The sequence below is a fragment of the Triticum aestivum genome, chromosome 3B (genome assembly GCF_018294505.1).
Source record: "Triticum aestivum cultivar Chinese Spring chromosome 3B, IWGSC CS RefSeq v2.1, whole genome shotgun sequence".
NCBI classification, from domain to species: domain Eukaryota; kingdom Viridiplantae; phylum Streptophyta; class Magnoliopsida; order Poales; family Poaceae; genus Triticum; species Triticum aestivum.
This window is the reverse complement of record NC_057801.1, coordinates 482,710,736-482,723,658: the sequence shown is the minus strand read 5'-3', so window position 1 is coordinate 482,723,658 and position 12,923 is coordinate 482,710,736.

Sequence of the window (12,923 nt, the reverse complement as noted above, 5' to 3'; positions counted from 1 at the left end):
TGTGATTTCGTGGAAAAATAAAATCTAAGGCTGTGGTAAAGACCCGTTTTGACTCTTCTGTTCCATCTATTTATTTTTCTTCGGAATCACTAAAAATCTGACACCAGATTTTTAGCGTTGGACGTCAGACGCTGTCTTAACCATCAATTCGGATGCACGCATCTAAAAGCATACTAGGTAGCCACATCAGTTTTTTTTATCATTCGATACATGGTCGAACCGAGCGAATGAACTAGCAAATCGATGATTGACTTCCTAATCCATATTACGACATGTCCCTTGTCGTGGTTATCTCGAGGGCGGGTACGCAAGACGACAGATGCCACGGGGTGGCTTGAGGTGAGGGCAAGACTGCAGTGGAGATCTGGGGACGGGATTGAGCAAACAGCACGCGGTGGTTTATCCAGGTTCGGAGCTCTCCGAAGAGATAATACCCCTACTCCTGCATGTCTGAATATATATGCGGTATATGTATGATAGTATAGAGTGCTCCTGAAGCTGTATTGGAGAACACAGAGGAGAGCCATGGGCTCCATGCCTCATGTGTGTGTGGCCGGGATGAGCATGCATGCTCTAGTGGCCAAGTATGGCCCAATGAGTGCGTGGGCATGGATGGGTGGATTAGTGCCCTTATATATGAGTAGTGGCATGGGTGTGTGTGGCGTGAGATGAGTAGCTTACATCTCAACCCGTGTGCAGCTTGCATGCTAGGCTATGTTTGTTCTCTGAGGCATTTTATAAATCAATACCCATGCGAGCCGGCCGGAGCAGCCAGACTGAGGGCGTCGGCCGCCCCGATGTTTTGAAGCGTCGCTTTGCCATCTTGGGCCTATCTGGGGTCACCCCCCCGACATCTCTCCCCCACACTTCTCCACATTCCTCCCCATTCATCTCCCATCCACATCGAGACGGAGACCAGCACGTCTCAGCGAGGTCGGAGGTGAGCTCCACAACGGCGGCGCTGCATAGAGGATAGAGAAGAACCATAGGTGAGTGAGTGAGAGAGAGAGAGAGGGAGAGAGAATGCCGGGAGGAGGAGAATTGGCGCGGCATGAGGCTCTGATGGCCCGCCGGCTATCGCCGTGAGGCGGCAGAGCGAAGGAGATCCGGCGGGCGGCTCGCGTCTCCCGGAATGGAGGTGGGCGAATGGGGCAATGTTGCCCCGACGTGGAGGCGCGGAGTGCACAGGCAGACGAGCACCAACTCGCCCCTCTATTTCTGATACATTGAAGCCTACGGAGAAGCGCGACGAGCTCTCCACTGCCCCTGCCATGTCCCTTCCACTTAGAGGATGGCTAGGTGGCTGTTGTAGTTGTGGGGTGGTGGTGGCGGATCCGCTGTGGTGGTGGTCCACGTGGGGTGGGTGCGGTGGTGCGTCAACCTGGGGCAACGACACGAGGAAAGCGGTGGTGCAGGACGCGATAGGGCAGGCGCTTGGGGCGGTGGTGCTGCATCGATGGGCAGAAGAAGAAGCTCTGGTGCCTCTTCCTCAAGCTCGTCTTCTGGCGCCTCGACAAGTTCGAGTAGTTGTACCTACGAGCAAACAGACACCTCCCCGTTGAATTGCTAAATGGAAAGGAGCCACTTCTACTTCGGCTCTCATTTAGTGTCGATTTACTGACGGTCCATGATAGTTTCATTTTGAGTGTGACTGATTTGTATTTTTTGGCTGACTATTTTGATTGTTGCTGCTATCTTGTATTTTGTGCAGAAACAAAGCAAATTAACATCAATTGAAATTGGCCAATTGTAGCTACCATCTTTTGTTTCATTGTAAATAGTTGCCATGGCAAAATAGCTACGAATTTGCTATGAATTTTCATAGACCATAGCAAATTTCTATTCATTTTTAAAGATTGTTTTGCCATGTATGTTCTCTAAATTTGCCATCTATTATAGATCTATAATTAGAGATCTCTAAAATTTCCATGACAAATGATCTATAATATATACCATTTTCTACATTTGTCATGAATTAGACATTGTTTAATTCATATACCATGGCTAATCACTATGAATTGTAGATTGTTTGTCATGGCAAATTATCGTCAAAAATTGTAGATCGTTTGCCATGGCAAATTATCATCAATTGGCATGGCAAACTTTCATAGCTACCATCTTTTGTTTTTTGTTTTAGTGAATAGTTGCCATGGCAAATTTTCATAGCTATCATCTTTTGTTTTTTGTTTTAGTGAATAGTTGCCATGGCAAATTTTGATATGATTTTGCTAAGAATTTTCATAGACCATGGTAAATTGCTATTCATTTGTTAGAGATCATTTTGCCATGCCAATGGACCACGTTCTCTAGATTTTCTTATGGAATTTTTGTATGATAAAGCCATGGTGTACTGCTTTGTTTTTTTGCCATCATGCATGTGTGTCACCTGCCCGCTCACTTTTTCATTTGTTGTAGAACAGTAACTTTTTTTTGAACTTACCATGGCAGGGACAGTGGATAGCTCGACGTGATGGAAATATGCCCTAGAGGCAATAATAAAGTTATTATTATTATTATTACTACTACTACTACTATTATTATATTTCCTTATTCATGAAAGAGGTTTATTATTCATGCTAGAATTGTATTGATCGGAAACTTAAATATATGTGTGGATACATAAACAAATACCATGTCCCTAGTGAGCCTCTAGTAGACTAGCTCGTTGATCAAAGATGGTTAAGGCTTCCTAACCGTAGACATGAGTTGTCATTTGATAACAAGATCATATCATTAGGAGAATGATGTCATGGACAAGTCCATCCGTTAGCTTAGCATGTGATCGTTTAATTTATTGCTATTGATTTCTTAATGTCAAATACATATTCCTTCGACTATGAGATCATGCAACTCCAGGATACCGGAGGAATACCTTGTGTGCTCTCAAACATCACAACATAACTGGATGATCATAAATGTCAGGACCCCGACTCGATGTCACATCGATCTAGCCGGTAACACCTCATATCACTTTGCGGCCTCACGCACGGTATCCCCACGGGTGTCGCCTTACCTTTGCCCGGGACCGTTTGCGCCTTTTGGCTCACGTATATGATAGTGTCGCTAGCATCCATATGATAAGGAGCCCGGGCTGACATGACTAGTCGTAAACCCAAAGTGGCACAGACTTACAGGGACAGGCATCCATGACCCAGCTTCGAACGTGTCGGTCATCAGCAAGTGGGTCCGGGCTGTAGCATTGGGCTAGCAGGACTCCGGTAAACTGGGCTGTAGCGGGCTAACAGGACTCCGGTACTCAATGCGTGACATTTCCCCGAAGGGACAGACACAGGAACGAAGAAGGACATATGCCGGCCAGCCTAAGTGTTCCAGAGCAGTAGCAAGCTACCATGGCTCAGCGGTAACACTAGGAGACATTTCCCGGTAAGAGAGGCTACTAAAGATAAACAACTAGATAGTCAGATCCCACACATACCAAGCATTTCAATAACATACACACAATATGCTCGATATGTGCAAATACAACATGACATCACAACATGACTCTACGACACAAGTACTTTATTTAAGGCTCAGAGAGCCATACATAGCATACACATAGATATGGGTCACACGACCCAGCATTCAAGTCATACAGTCATACAAACCAGCAGCGGAAGTAGCTTGTCTGGGTACAGACAACTAGCAAAATAAAAGAGGCTTGGAAAGCCTAGCTATACTACGAGGTCCTTCACAAGCTCAGGATCACCACCTGGGCCTTAGCCTACTCATTGATGTCAACGTCTACGAAGAACCCATCAGAAGGGGTTGCAGCGTCTTCTGTAAAAATGTAAATTATAGCAACATGAGTACAAAGGTACTCAGCAAGACTTACATCAGATCCTACATACATGCACATTATCAAGAAGGGGTGGTGGAGTTATTGCAGCAAGCCAGCTTTGACTCTTGGCTAGACTATCCTACGAGACTCCAACTTGAAATGGTTTTGCGTACACGAGTCCACTACTCACCACTTCAATACACTACCGAGGATCCACCTCCGTCTTCCTACGGAAGAGCCATCCTCGGCACTCACACTTATCTTGCGGCTTTTAGTAGTTTCCATTTACTTGTCTATGAACTGTATAGGCAACCAAGTAGTCCTTTACCGCGGACACGGCTATTCGAATAGATCATGATAACCCCGCAGGGGTGTACTTCTTCATACATGCTCTCACCACTTACCGTCGTTTACACGACATGTACTCGGCAACCTTCAAGCGGAAGCCCAACGTGGGTGTCGGCCACGACCTACCTAACCACCTAAGCCTCTAGTCCAGGTTTATCGCCTATCCAGGTTCCATCCGCAGGGAGTCCGGCCGAGGTTTCCCATACGGCCCCGAACGATGTGAACAGGGTTCCCGAGATACCTAACGGGTATTCGGTACACCCGGCCACGTACCTACCGCATCATAGCCCACCCCTACGGTCAGCGCTGTCCACGGCCTCCAGTAGACTACAAACACTAGAAACTACTTGCAACTCCTGGACGGAGAACTAGGGTGAATAAGAAGCCGAGAGGGTCCATTGGTTTCGGGCCCAATGCATGGTAGTAGCTGGTTCTTAAATCACACATACAGATCTCAGTGCTTAAGGTCGGCTTCAATGAAACAACCCACCATGTACTCCTACATGGCCTCTCATCGATACCTTTACCAAATCGTGTTCACCACACCACTCCCATTACCGACATAATCATTTCACTCTAGCCCATCACCCAGATGAACCAGACCTGACACGACTCTAAGCATAGCAGGCATAGCAAGGTAGGAACAACACATACATATGGCTCAATCAACTCCTACACATGCTAGTGGGTTTCATCTAGTTACTGTGGCAATGACAGGTCATGCAGAGGAAGTGGGTTCAACTACCGTAGCACACAGTAGTTTGAAATGCGTTGTCTTAATGCAGTAAAAGAGAGCAGGAGCGAGAACATGGGATTGTATCGATATGATCAAATGGTTGGTTGCTTGCCTGATGGTTCGATGCACTGATACGGTTCTTTGTTAGGGTAATCACGATACTCCTCGGTGGCAGAACCTGCCGCAAAGAACACCGATACACAACCATCACCAAACAATGTGCAACAATATGATGCATGCATGAAACATAGCAATATGAATGTGTTGGGCTAATGCAACTAAGACCAGAAGGGTTTGAACCAATTTGAATCAAAGATTCAAATTTCAAACTCAAACATGGCCCTTTAAAGTGTTTTTCCTTGTTCTGCATTAAACATCAAGTTAACTTATTTAATCATGCATGAAAATAGTACAGATGGATAGATTGGATTTTTCTGATCATTTTTCATATATAATCTGTCTGATTTGGAGTTACAGAATAAAAGTTATGAATTTTTAAAGTTTAAACTATATTCTGGAATTTCCTATATTAGATTAATTCCAAAAAAACAATTATTGCGTCAGCCTGACGTCAGTGTGACATCAGCCGGTCAACGGAACATGTCCAGGTCAAACCTGACAGTGGGTCCCGCGTGTCAGGGTGATTAATTTAATTAAAGTTTAAATAAAACTAAACCTGTTTAATTAACAGGGCTGGGCCCCACCCGTCATTGACTCAGGGGAGTCAACCAGGGCCCACCCGTGATCAAACCCGGGTCGGCTGCAACGGCGTTTAGCCGCCGGCGAGCCCGACGCGGCGGCGGAAGTGGTTTTGGCTGTTTCGGCCACCAAATGGGTCGCGGAGACCACCGGAGTGGAGCTGAGGACGAGCCGCAGCTCTTGGTGGAGTCCGTTGGGGTCGGGGTGGCCGGAGTTGGCGCCGTCGACGACTTTGGCGGCCACCGGGGTTCGGCCGAAGGCGAACTTGATGCTAGAGGGGTCAGTGAGGCGCGGGGAGTAGCTAGCTAGGTGCTACGTGACACGGTGAGTAAGATGGACACCGTGGAGTGGTCGGAGGGTGACCGGGAGCACGTCGGCGACGACCTCCACGGCGGTGGGTGCGGTTGAGCTCCGGGAGGTTGCTACATGGCTCGGGAGCAAGAAAAGAAAGGGGGGGAAGATGGCCAAGCTCACAGTGAGTGCGACGAGGCCCTTGGTGCGGCCGGGGATGGACCGGAGCAACGACGGCGTTGAAGGGGATCTCCGGCGATGGCGGTTCAGGCGAGGTCGTTGCGGTGGACTCGGGCATTGCGAGCGCTCGGGGCTCGGCTTGCTCGATGGAGTGGACAGCGGCGGAGCTCCTGGACACGATGAAAGGACGCACGGGCGGCGGGGAGCACGACTACGGCGACGGCACGGCGATGGTGGCGTCGGTCATGGCGGGGGAGCGCGAGGGGGAGGAGCTGGAGAGAGGAGGGGGTGTCTGGGGGGTTCGGGGGAGCGAGGGAGGCCGGTCCACGACGTCACCGGGCGAGGGGAGCGGCGAGGCGGCGAGCAGGTGCGTGGCGCACGCTGCGGTCGCCGTCGGGCACCTGCCTGCCTGCCTGGCTGGCAAGCAGCTTGCTGGAGCGGTGCTGGGCTGGGCCGACAGGTGGGCCGGGTGCTGGGCGCCAGGTAAGTTTTTCCATTTTTTCTGTTTTCTGTTTTTTTAATACTTCTGCAACTTTGTTGAATTAAATAAAATACTTAGGCAACTCCTAAAATCACCAAACTACTCCTGGTCCATAGTTGGATTATTTCCAACATGAAACATTTTAGTTTGGAGATATTTGAGCATTTAAATATTTTATATAATTTTAAATGCCCAAATTCAAATATTTATGATTTAATTCAAAAACCCTAAGATGGCCTAGGAAAATGTGCATCACTTTTGGCAGAGGTTCTGAACCAAGACAAAAATGATGGGCATTTTAGAAAGGCATTTCAGGTTCATTGAAAAAGTTTTTAGTAAACCCTAATTGGTTTCAGAGGGGACTGGGGGTTCTGTCATCCCCATTTCAGGTTTCTGATGAAAGAGTAAACATGATGCAACACTCTAATGCATGGCTAACTAGGATGTGACAACTCACCCCCACTCAAAAGAATCTCGTCCCGAGATTTGGGTTCCTCCGGAAAGAAGGCGGGATACTCAAGTCGAAGACGATCCTCCCTTTCCCAAGTTGCTTCATCCTCAGAATGGTGCGACCATTGTACTTTGAGAAACTTGATATTATGACGTCGAGTGGAACGCTCGGCCTGATCGAGGATACGGATGGGGTACTCTCGATATGTAAGATTATCTTGGAGATCAAGCGTTTCGTAGTCCACTCCACGGATAGGATCCGAGAAGCAACGCCTGAGTTGAGAAACATGGAAGACATCGTGGACTCTGGAGAGGTGCGGAGGTAGTTCCAACTGGTAGGCAACTTCTCCTCGTTTAGCGAGAATGCGAAAAGGTCCAATGTAACGAGGAGCCAATTTGCCTTTGATACCGAAACGATGGGTTCCCTTCAGAGGGGTAACCCGAAGGTAAGCCTTCTCATCAACCTCGAAAGTCATAGCCTTATGTTTTCGGTCATATTGACTCTTTTGACGAGATTGGGCTGTTTTCAACTTTTCACGAACGATGCGAACTTGTTCTTCTGCTTCCTGAATCATATCCGGGCCAAAGAATTGTCTTTCCCCGGTCTCTGACCAGTTAAGGGGTGTTCGACACCGTCGTCCATAGAGAACTTCAAAAGGGGCTTTACCCAAGCTAGATTGATAGCTGTTGTTGTAAGCGAATTCGGCAAATGGAAGGCACTTCTCCCAACCCATTCCGAATGAGATAACAGAGGCTCGAAGCATGTCTTCTAGAATCTGGTTGACGCGTTCCACTTGACCACTCGACTGAGGGTGGAAAGCGGTGCTAAAGGAGAGACGGGTTCCCATAGCATTTTGGAAACTTTCCCAAAATCGAGAGGTGAAAATACTTCCTCGATCCGAGTTAATTTCCAAAGGAACACCATGGAGAGACACTATCCGGGAGATGTATAAGTCTGCCAATTGACTAGCGGTTATACTCTCACGAACAGGTAGGAAATGGGCTACTTTGGAAAGACGATCGACAACGACGAAGATAGCATTATTCCCTCTCTTGGTCCTGGGAAAACCGGTAATGAAATCCATACCAATTTTATCCCATTTCCATTCAGGAATAGCTAAGGGTTGAAGGGTGCCAGCAGGCCGTTGATGCTCTGCTTTTACACGACGACAGACGTCGCAATTAGCAATATACTGAGCAATTTCTCTCTTTAACCTAGTCCACCAGAACCTCAGGCGTAGGTCCTGATACATCTTAGTACTACCGGGATGAATGGTGAGAGGAGATTCATGAGCCTTCTTAAGGATCAATCGCCTCAGGTTTCGCACTTTGGGAACCACTAGTCGATTCCCGAAGTATACGACCCCTTGATCATTAATGGAGAAACAATTCGCAATTCCTTTCTTGATGTTTCTCTTGATGCGGGAGATTCCCGGATCTACCTTCTGTGCTTTGATGATCTGGTCCGTAAGGGTAGGTTTCGCCACCAAGGTGGAAAGAAAACCTTGAGGAACAATGTGAAGGTTAAGCTTCCGAAATTCCTCATGGAGAAGCGGTTGACTTTGTTGTAGCATTAGGTTGTTACAATAAGATTTACGACTTAGCGCATCAGCCATGACGTTGACTTTCCCTGGGGTGTAAGTTATTCCTAAGTCGAAAATCTGTGATCAACTCAACCCAACGTCTTTGCCCGAGATTCAAATCCGGTTGGGTGAAAATGTACTTCAGACTTTGGTGATCGGTGAATATTTCGCAACGGTTACCGAGGAGGTAATGTCGCCAGGTCTTAAGTGCATAGACTACGGCTGCAAGCTCTAGATCATGAGTAGGATAATTCTCCTCATGTGGATGCAATTGCCGTGAAGCGTAAGCAATTACGTGTCGATCTTGCATGAGAATGCAACCTAGTCCTTGTCGCGAGGCGTCGCAATAGATAACAAAGTCCTTGGAGAAGTCTGGCGGTACCAGTACGGGAGCAGAAGTCAGGCGTCTTTTCAGTTCCTGAAAGCTATGCTCACATTGTGGAGTCCATTCGAACTTCTTATCTTTCTTGAGGAGTTCGGTTAGAGGTTTAGCAACTTTGGAGAAGTTTTCGACAAAGCGACGACAATAGCTCGCTAAGCCCAGAAAACTCCGAACTTGCTTGACCGATTCAGGTGGAGTCCAATTAAGGACGGCTTGAACTCGCTCAGGGTTAACAGCAATACCTTTACCAGATATTACATGACCCAGATAGGTCACTTCCGATAACCAGAATTCACATTTAGAAAATTTGGCATAAAGACGATGCTCTCGAAGTTTCTTCAACACTAGCCTTAGATGTTCGGCATGTTCTTCCTCGTTCTTGGAGTAGATGAGTATATCATCAAGATAAACTACGACGAATTTATCCAAATACTCCATGAAGATTGAGTTCATTAACCGAGAAAAGGTGGCTGGAGCGTTGGTTAAGCCGAAGGACATGACGGTGTACTCGTATTGGCCATAACGAGTAACAAAGGCCATTTTAGGAATGTCCCCGTTTCTGATTTTGATTTGATGGTAGCCCAACCTCAAATCCATCTTGGAGAAGACTGAGGATCCAGCGAGCTGATCATACAGGTCGTTGATCCTGGGGAGCGGATATTTGTTCTTGATTGTGACCAAATTGACAGGTCGATAATCTACAACCATCCGGTCCGTACCATCCTTCTTCTTGACGAATAGGACGGGGCAAGCCCACAGAGATGAGCTAGGTCGGATGAAACCCTTTTTCAAGGACTCATCGAGTTGTTTCTTAAGCTTGGCTAGTTCTAGTGGTGCCATCTTATAGGGTCTTCTAGCAATCGGAACGGTTCCTGGAATGAGGTCTATTACGAACTCAACATCCCTGTCAGGTGGAACACCTGGCAATTCCTCTGGGAAGACATCCGGGAAGTCACGGACTACCGGAACGTCCTCAAGGTCTGGCAAAGGGCTGGTGTTAAGAGAATATAATTGTCGCTTGGCTAATCGGGTCAAGACATTGACTATCTTGCCCGAAGGGTGAGTGAGTTGAACAGTCCTAGAGAAGCAATCAATTTTGGCATGATGAGCTAACATCCAGTCCATACCCAAAATGATATTAATATCTGAAAATTTGAGAGCTATCAAAGATGCAAGGAAAACAAGTCTGTCGACTTGGATTTCATTTCCATAACTTACCCTGGAGGTCTGCCATCTAGAACCAGGAGTAGAAATTTCCATAGTGGATGGCATGTCACAGAATGCGGTGTTATGCAAACGAGCATAGTTCTCGGATATAAATGAATGAGAGGCTCCTGTATCGAAAAGAACAGATGCCGGATGGCAATTAACAAGGAGCGTACCGAGAACGACGTTGGGATCCTCTTGAGCTTCTTCGGCAGAGATACAGTTGACATGGCCACGTGTAGCGGTGGCCGGCTTGGCGTGGAACACTTTCCCTGTCGGCTTGCCACGGCCAACAGCTTTAGCAGATTGGTTGGGGTTGGTCTGGGGACACTCACGCATATAGTGGCCAGATTCCCCACACTTGAAACAAGTCACGGAATTGGTACGTGGGGGAGCATTGTTGGTTGGACCCCCATAGGGCTTGGCTGGTGCAGACTGTTGAACAGGGCGAGGCGCCTAGAAAGATGGCCTCGGTGTGAACCTGGGTGGCAGGGCGGTGTTGGGCACCCACACGCGGCACTTCTGAGGACCAGCACCGGATGAGGAACCCATGTCACGGCCATGCTTGCGTGTTGCGTCATAATCAGTCTGACCAGTTTCAGCACTGATGGCCTTGTTAACAAGTTTCTGAAAAGATGTGCACTCATGCAGACGGAGGTCGCGGCGAAGCTCAGGACTAAGTCCCTTACGGAACCTTGCTTGCTTCTTGGCATCAGTAGAAACTTCCTCAGTTGCATATCGTGCGAGGTTACCAAACTCCCTGCTGTAAGCATCCATAGAGAGTCGGCCTTGGGTGAAATTGCAAAATTCCTCACGTTTACGGTCCATGAGACCCTTCGGAATGTGATGTTCACGGAAAGCCTCGCTGAATTCAGCCCAAGTAGTGACATGGCCCGCTGGGTGCATAGCTCCATAATTCTCCCACCATAGACTGGCGGGGCCTTCAAGATGATATGCAGCAAAGGTGACCTTGTCAGCCTCAGCTACTAGCGCGGAACGCAGCTTGTGGGAGATACTGCGAAGCCAGTCATCAGCGTCGAGAGGCTCGACGGAGTGGTGGAACGTGGGTGGATGTAACTTGATAAAATCACTGAGTGACACCACGTTAGACCTCTGATGGTGTGCTGTGTTCTGTTCAATACGCTCCAACAAACGGTTGGTCTCCCGCTTGTTTCTTTCGGCTTCCATCATAACCTCGGCTAGGGAAGGAGGACGAGGCAGATTTGCATTCCTGACTTCACTGCCTTCGGCCTGCTCTTGAGGAGCAGGGTTAGTGCGCGTGTTGACCATCCTAGGAAAACAAGACAATGATTTAGTCAGAATGATAAAATTCCGACATAGGATACAGAATGTAAGGAATAACTCGAAATGCAAGATGATCATCCGTATGACATGGTAGATACAGAAACTGCTTCTTTATTCCATCGTCATACACACCATACAGGGTTTAGTACAAGACCAAACAAAGTACTATTACGGTGAAAAGAGGATTACATCTCATCGGAGGCATCCCAAGCTCCTATACATTATTTTTCTACACCTCCGGAAAGAGTACAAACTAGGTCATATCCCACGAGTCACGCGGGACGATAGACGACACAGCTAGTGCGAACTAGTGATACTACCACTAACTCAGACCGATCCGTAGTAGTTCTCGTAGAAATCACCTCCATAGCCTGGAAGCTCAACATGATCATCCGGAAACAGACGATCTCGCGGAGCTTGTGGACCATAGGGGCTAGGATGAGGTCTTGGACCAACAGACGGTGGCCTGCGGGGACCGCGAGGTGGGGTGATGCCTCCTACATCATGCCAACCCATCACGTCTGGCAGAGCAGATCTCACAGGATAGAGATCGTGCATATCCGAATATCCAGCTTGCACCGCCGGTGCAAACCGAGTCAATGTGGCCCAGTGGTCAGCACGGGTATTGAAGAGCTCTAACCTCAAGGCCCAATTTTCACGGTCCTTATCCTCGAGCATCTCAGCAGTGGTGCGAGTCCGTGAATCATCCTGGGTGGGGTCAGCATAGATAGCCTGGAGATACCCTTGTGCTCCCGGAAGTGATCCTGGCATATACCGGAAATCAGAGTCCCGAAATAGACCAGACCTGACTCGCATGATGGTCATCATAGAGTAGGCGGCGTCCTGCACAGCCATCTCAATAGTAACCCCGAGTCCATAGGAGCAGTGAAGGGGCTCGGTGGACCCAGGATAAGACGGAAATATCCTGACAGTGCAGAGATACTGGCTTTGATTAAAGTCTCGGAATTGCTCTTCGACCGTGTACTCAGGATACCAACGGTATCCAGCCTCAATCATTACCCTGACCAACATGGCAGTATGGCCGGGTACATCTAGGCATCGAGTCAGGCAAACCACTTGATTGAGGTCGCGAGTGGCCATCTGAAAGCACAACCATAATGCAAAGGCATTAGAATTTCTAGCAAAATTTCGGCAGCATAACAGCTGTAAATGCTCAAGAAGGATTTTGAGACATTTGACAAAGGATTTCATACACACTCAACATCATCATATCAAGTTCTGAGTCCATCCTAGCAACATAATGTGGTAGTAGAACTGAACTAGGCTTGTATCCATCAACCCTATAAGGTACTACTGATTAGTAACACGTGATCCTGATAGAGAGAATAGATCCTAATTCCTTAACCCCCGGTGGAAGAATAGACTGACTCAGATCAGAATGTCATAAGATAAAGAAGTAAAAAGAGCCTTACGTTCCACCCACAAACAATTCCCCTACATATAACTAAAGAATTTCTAGA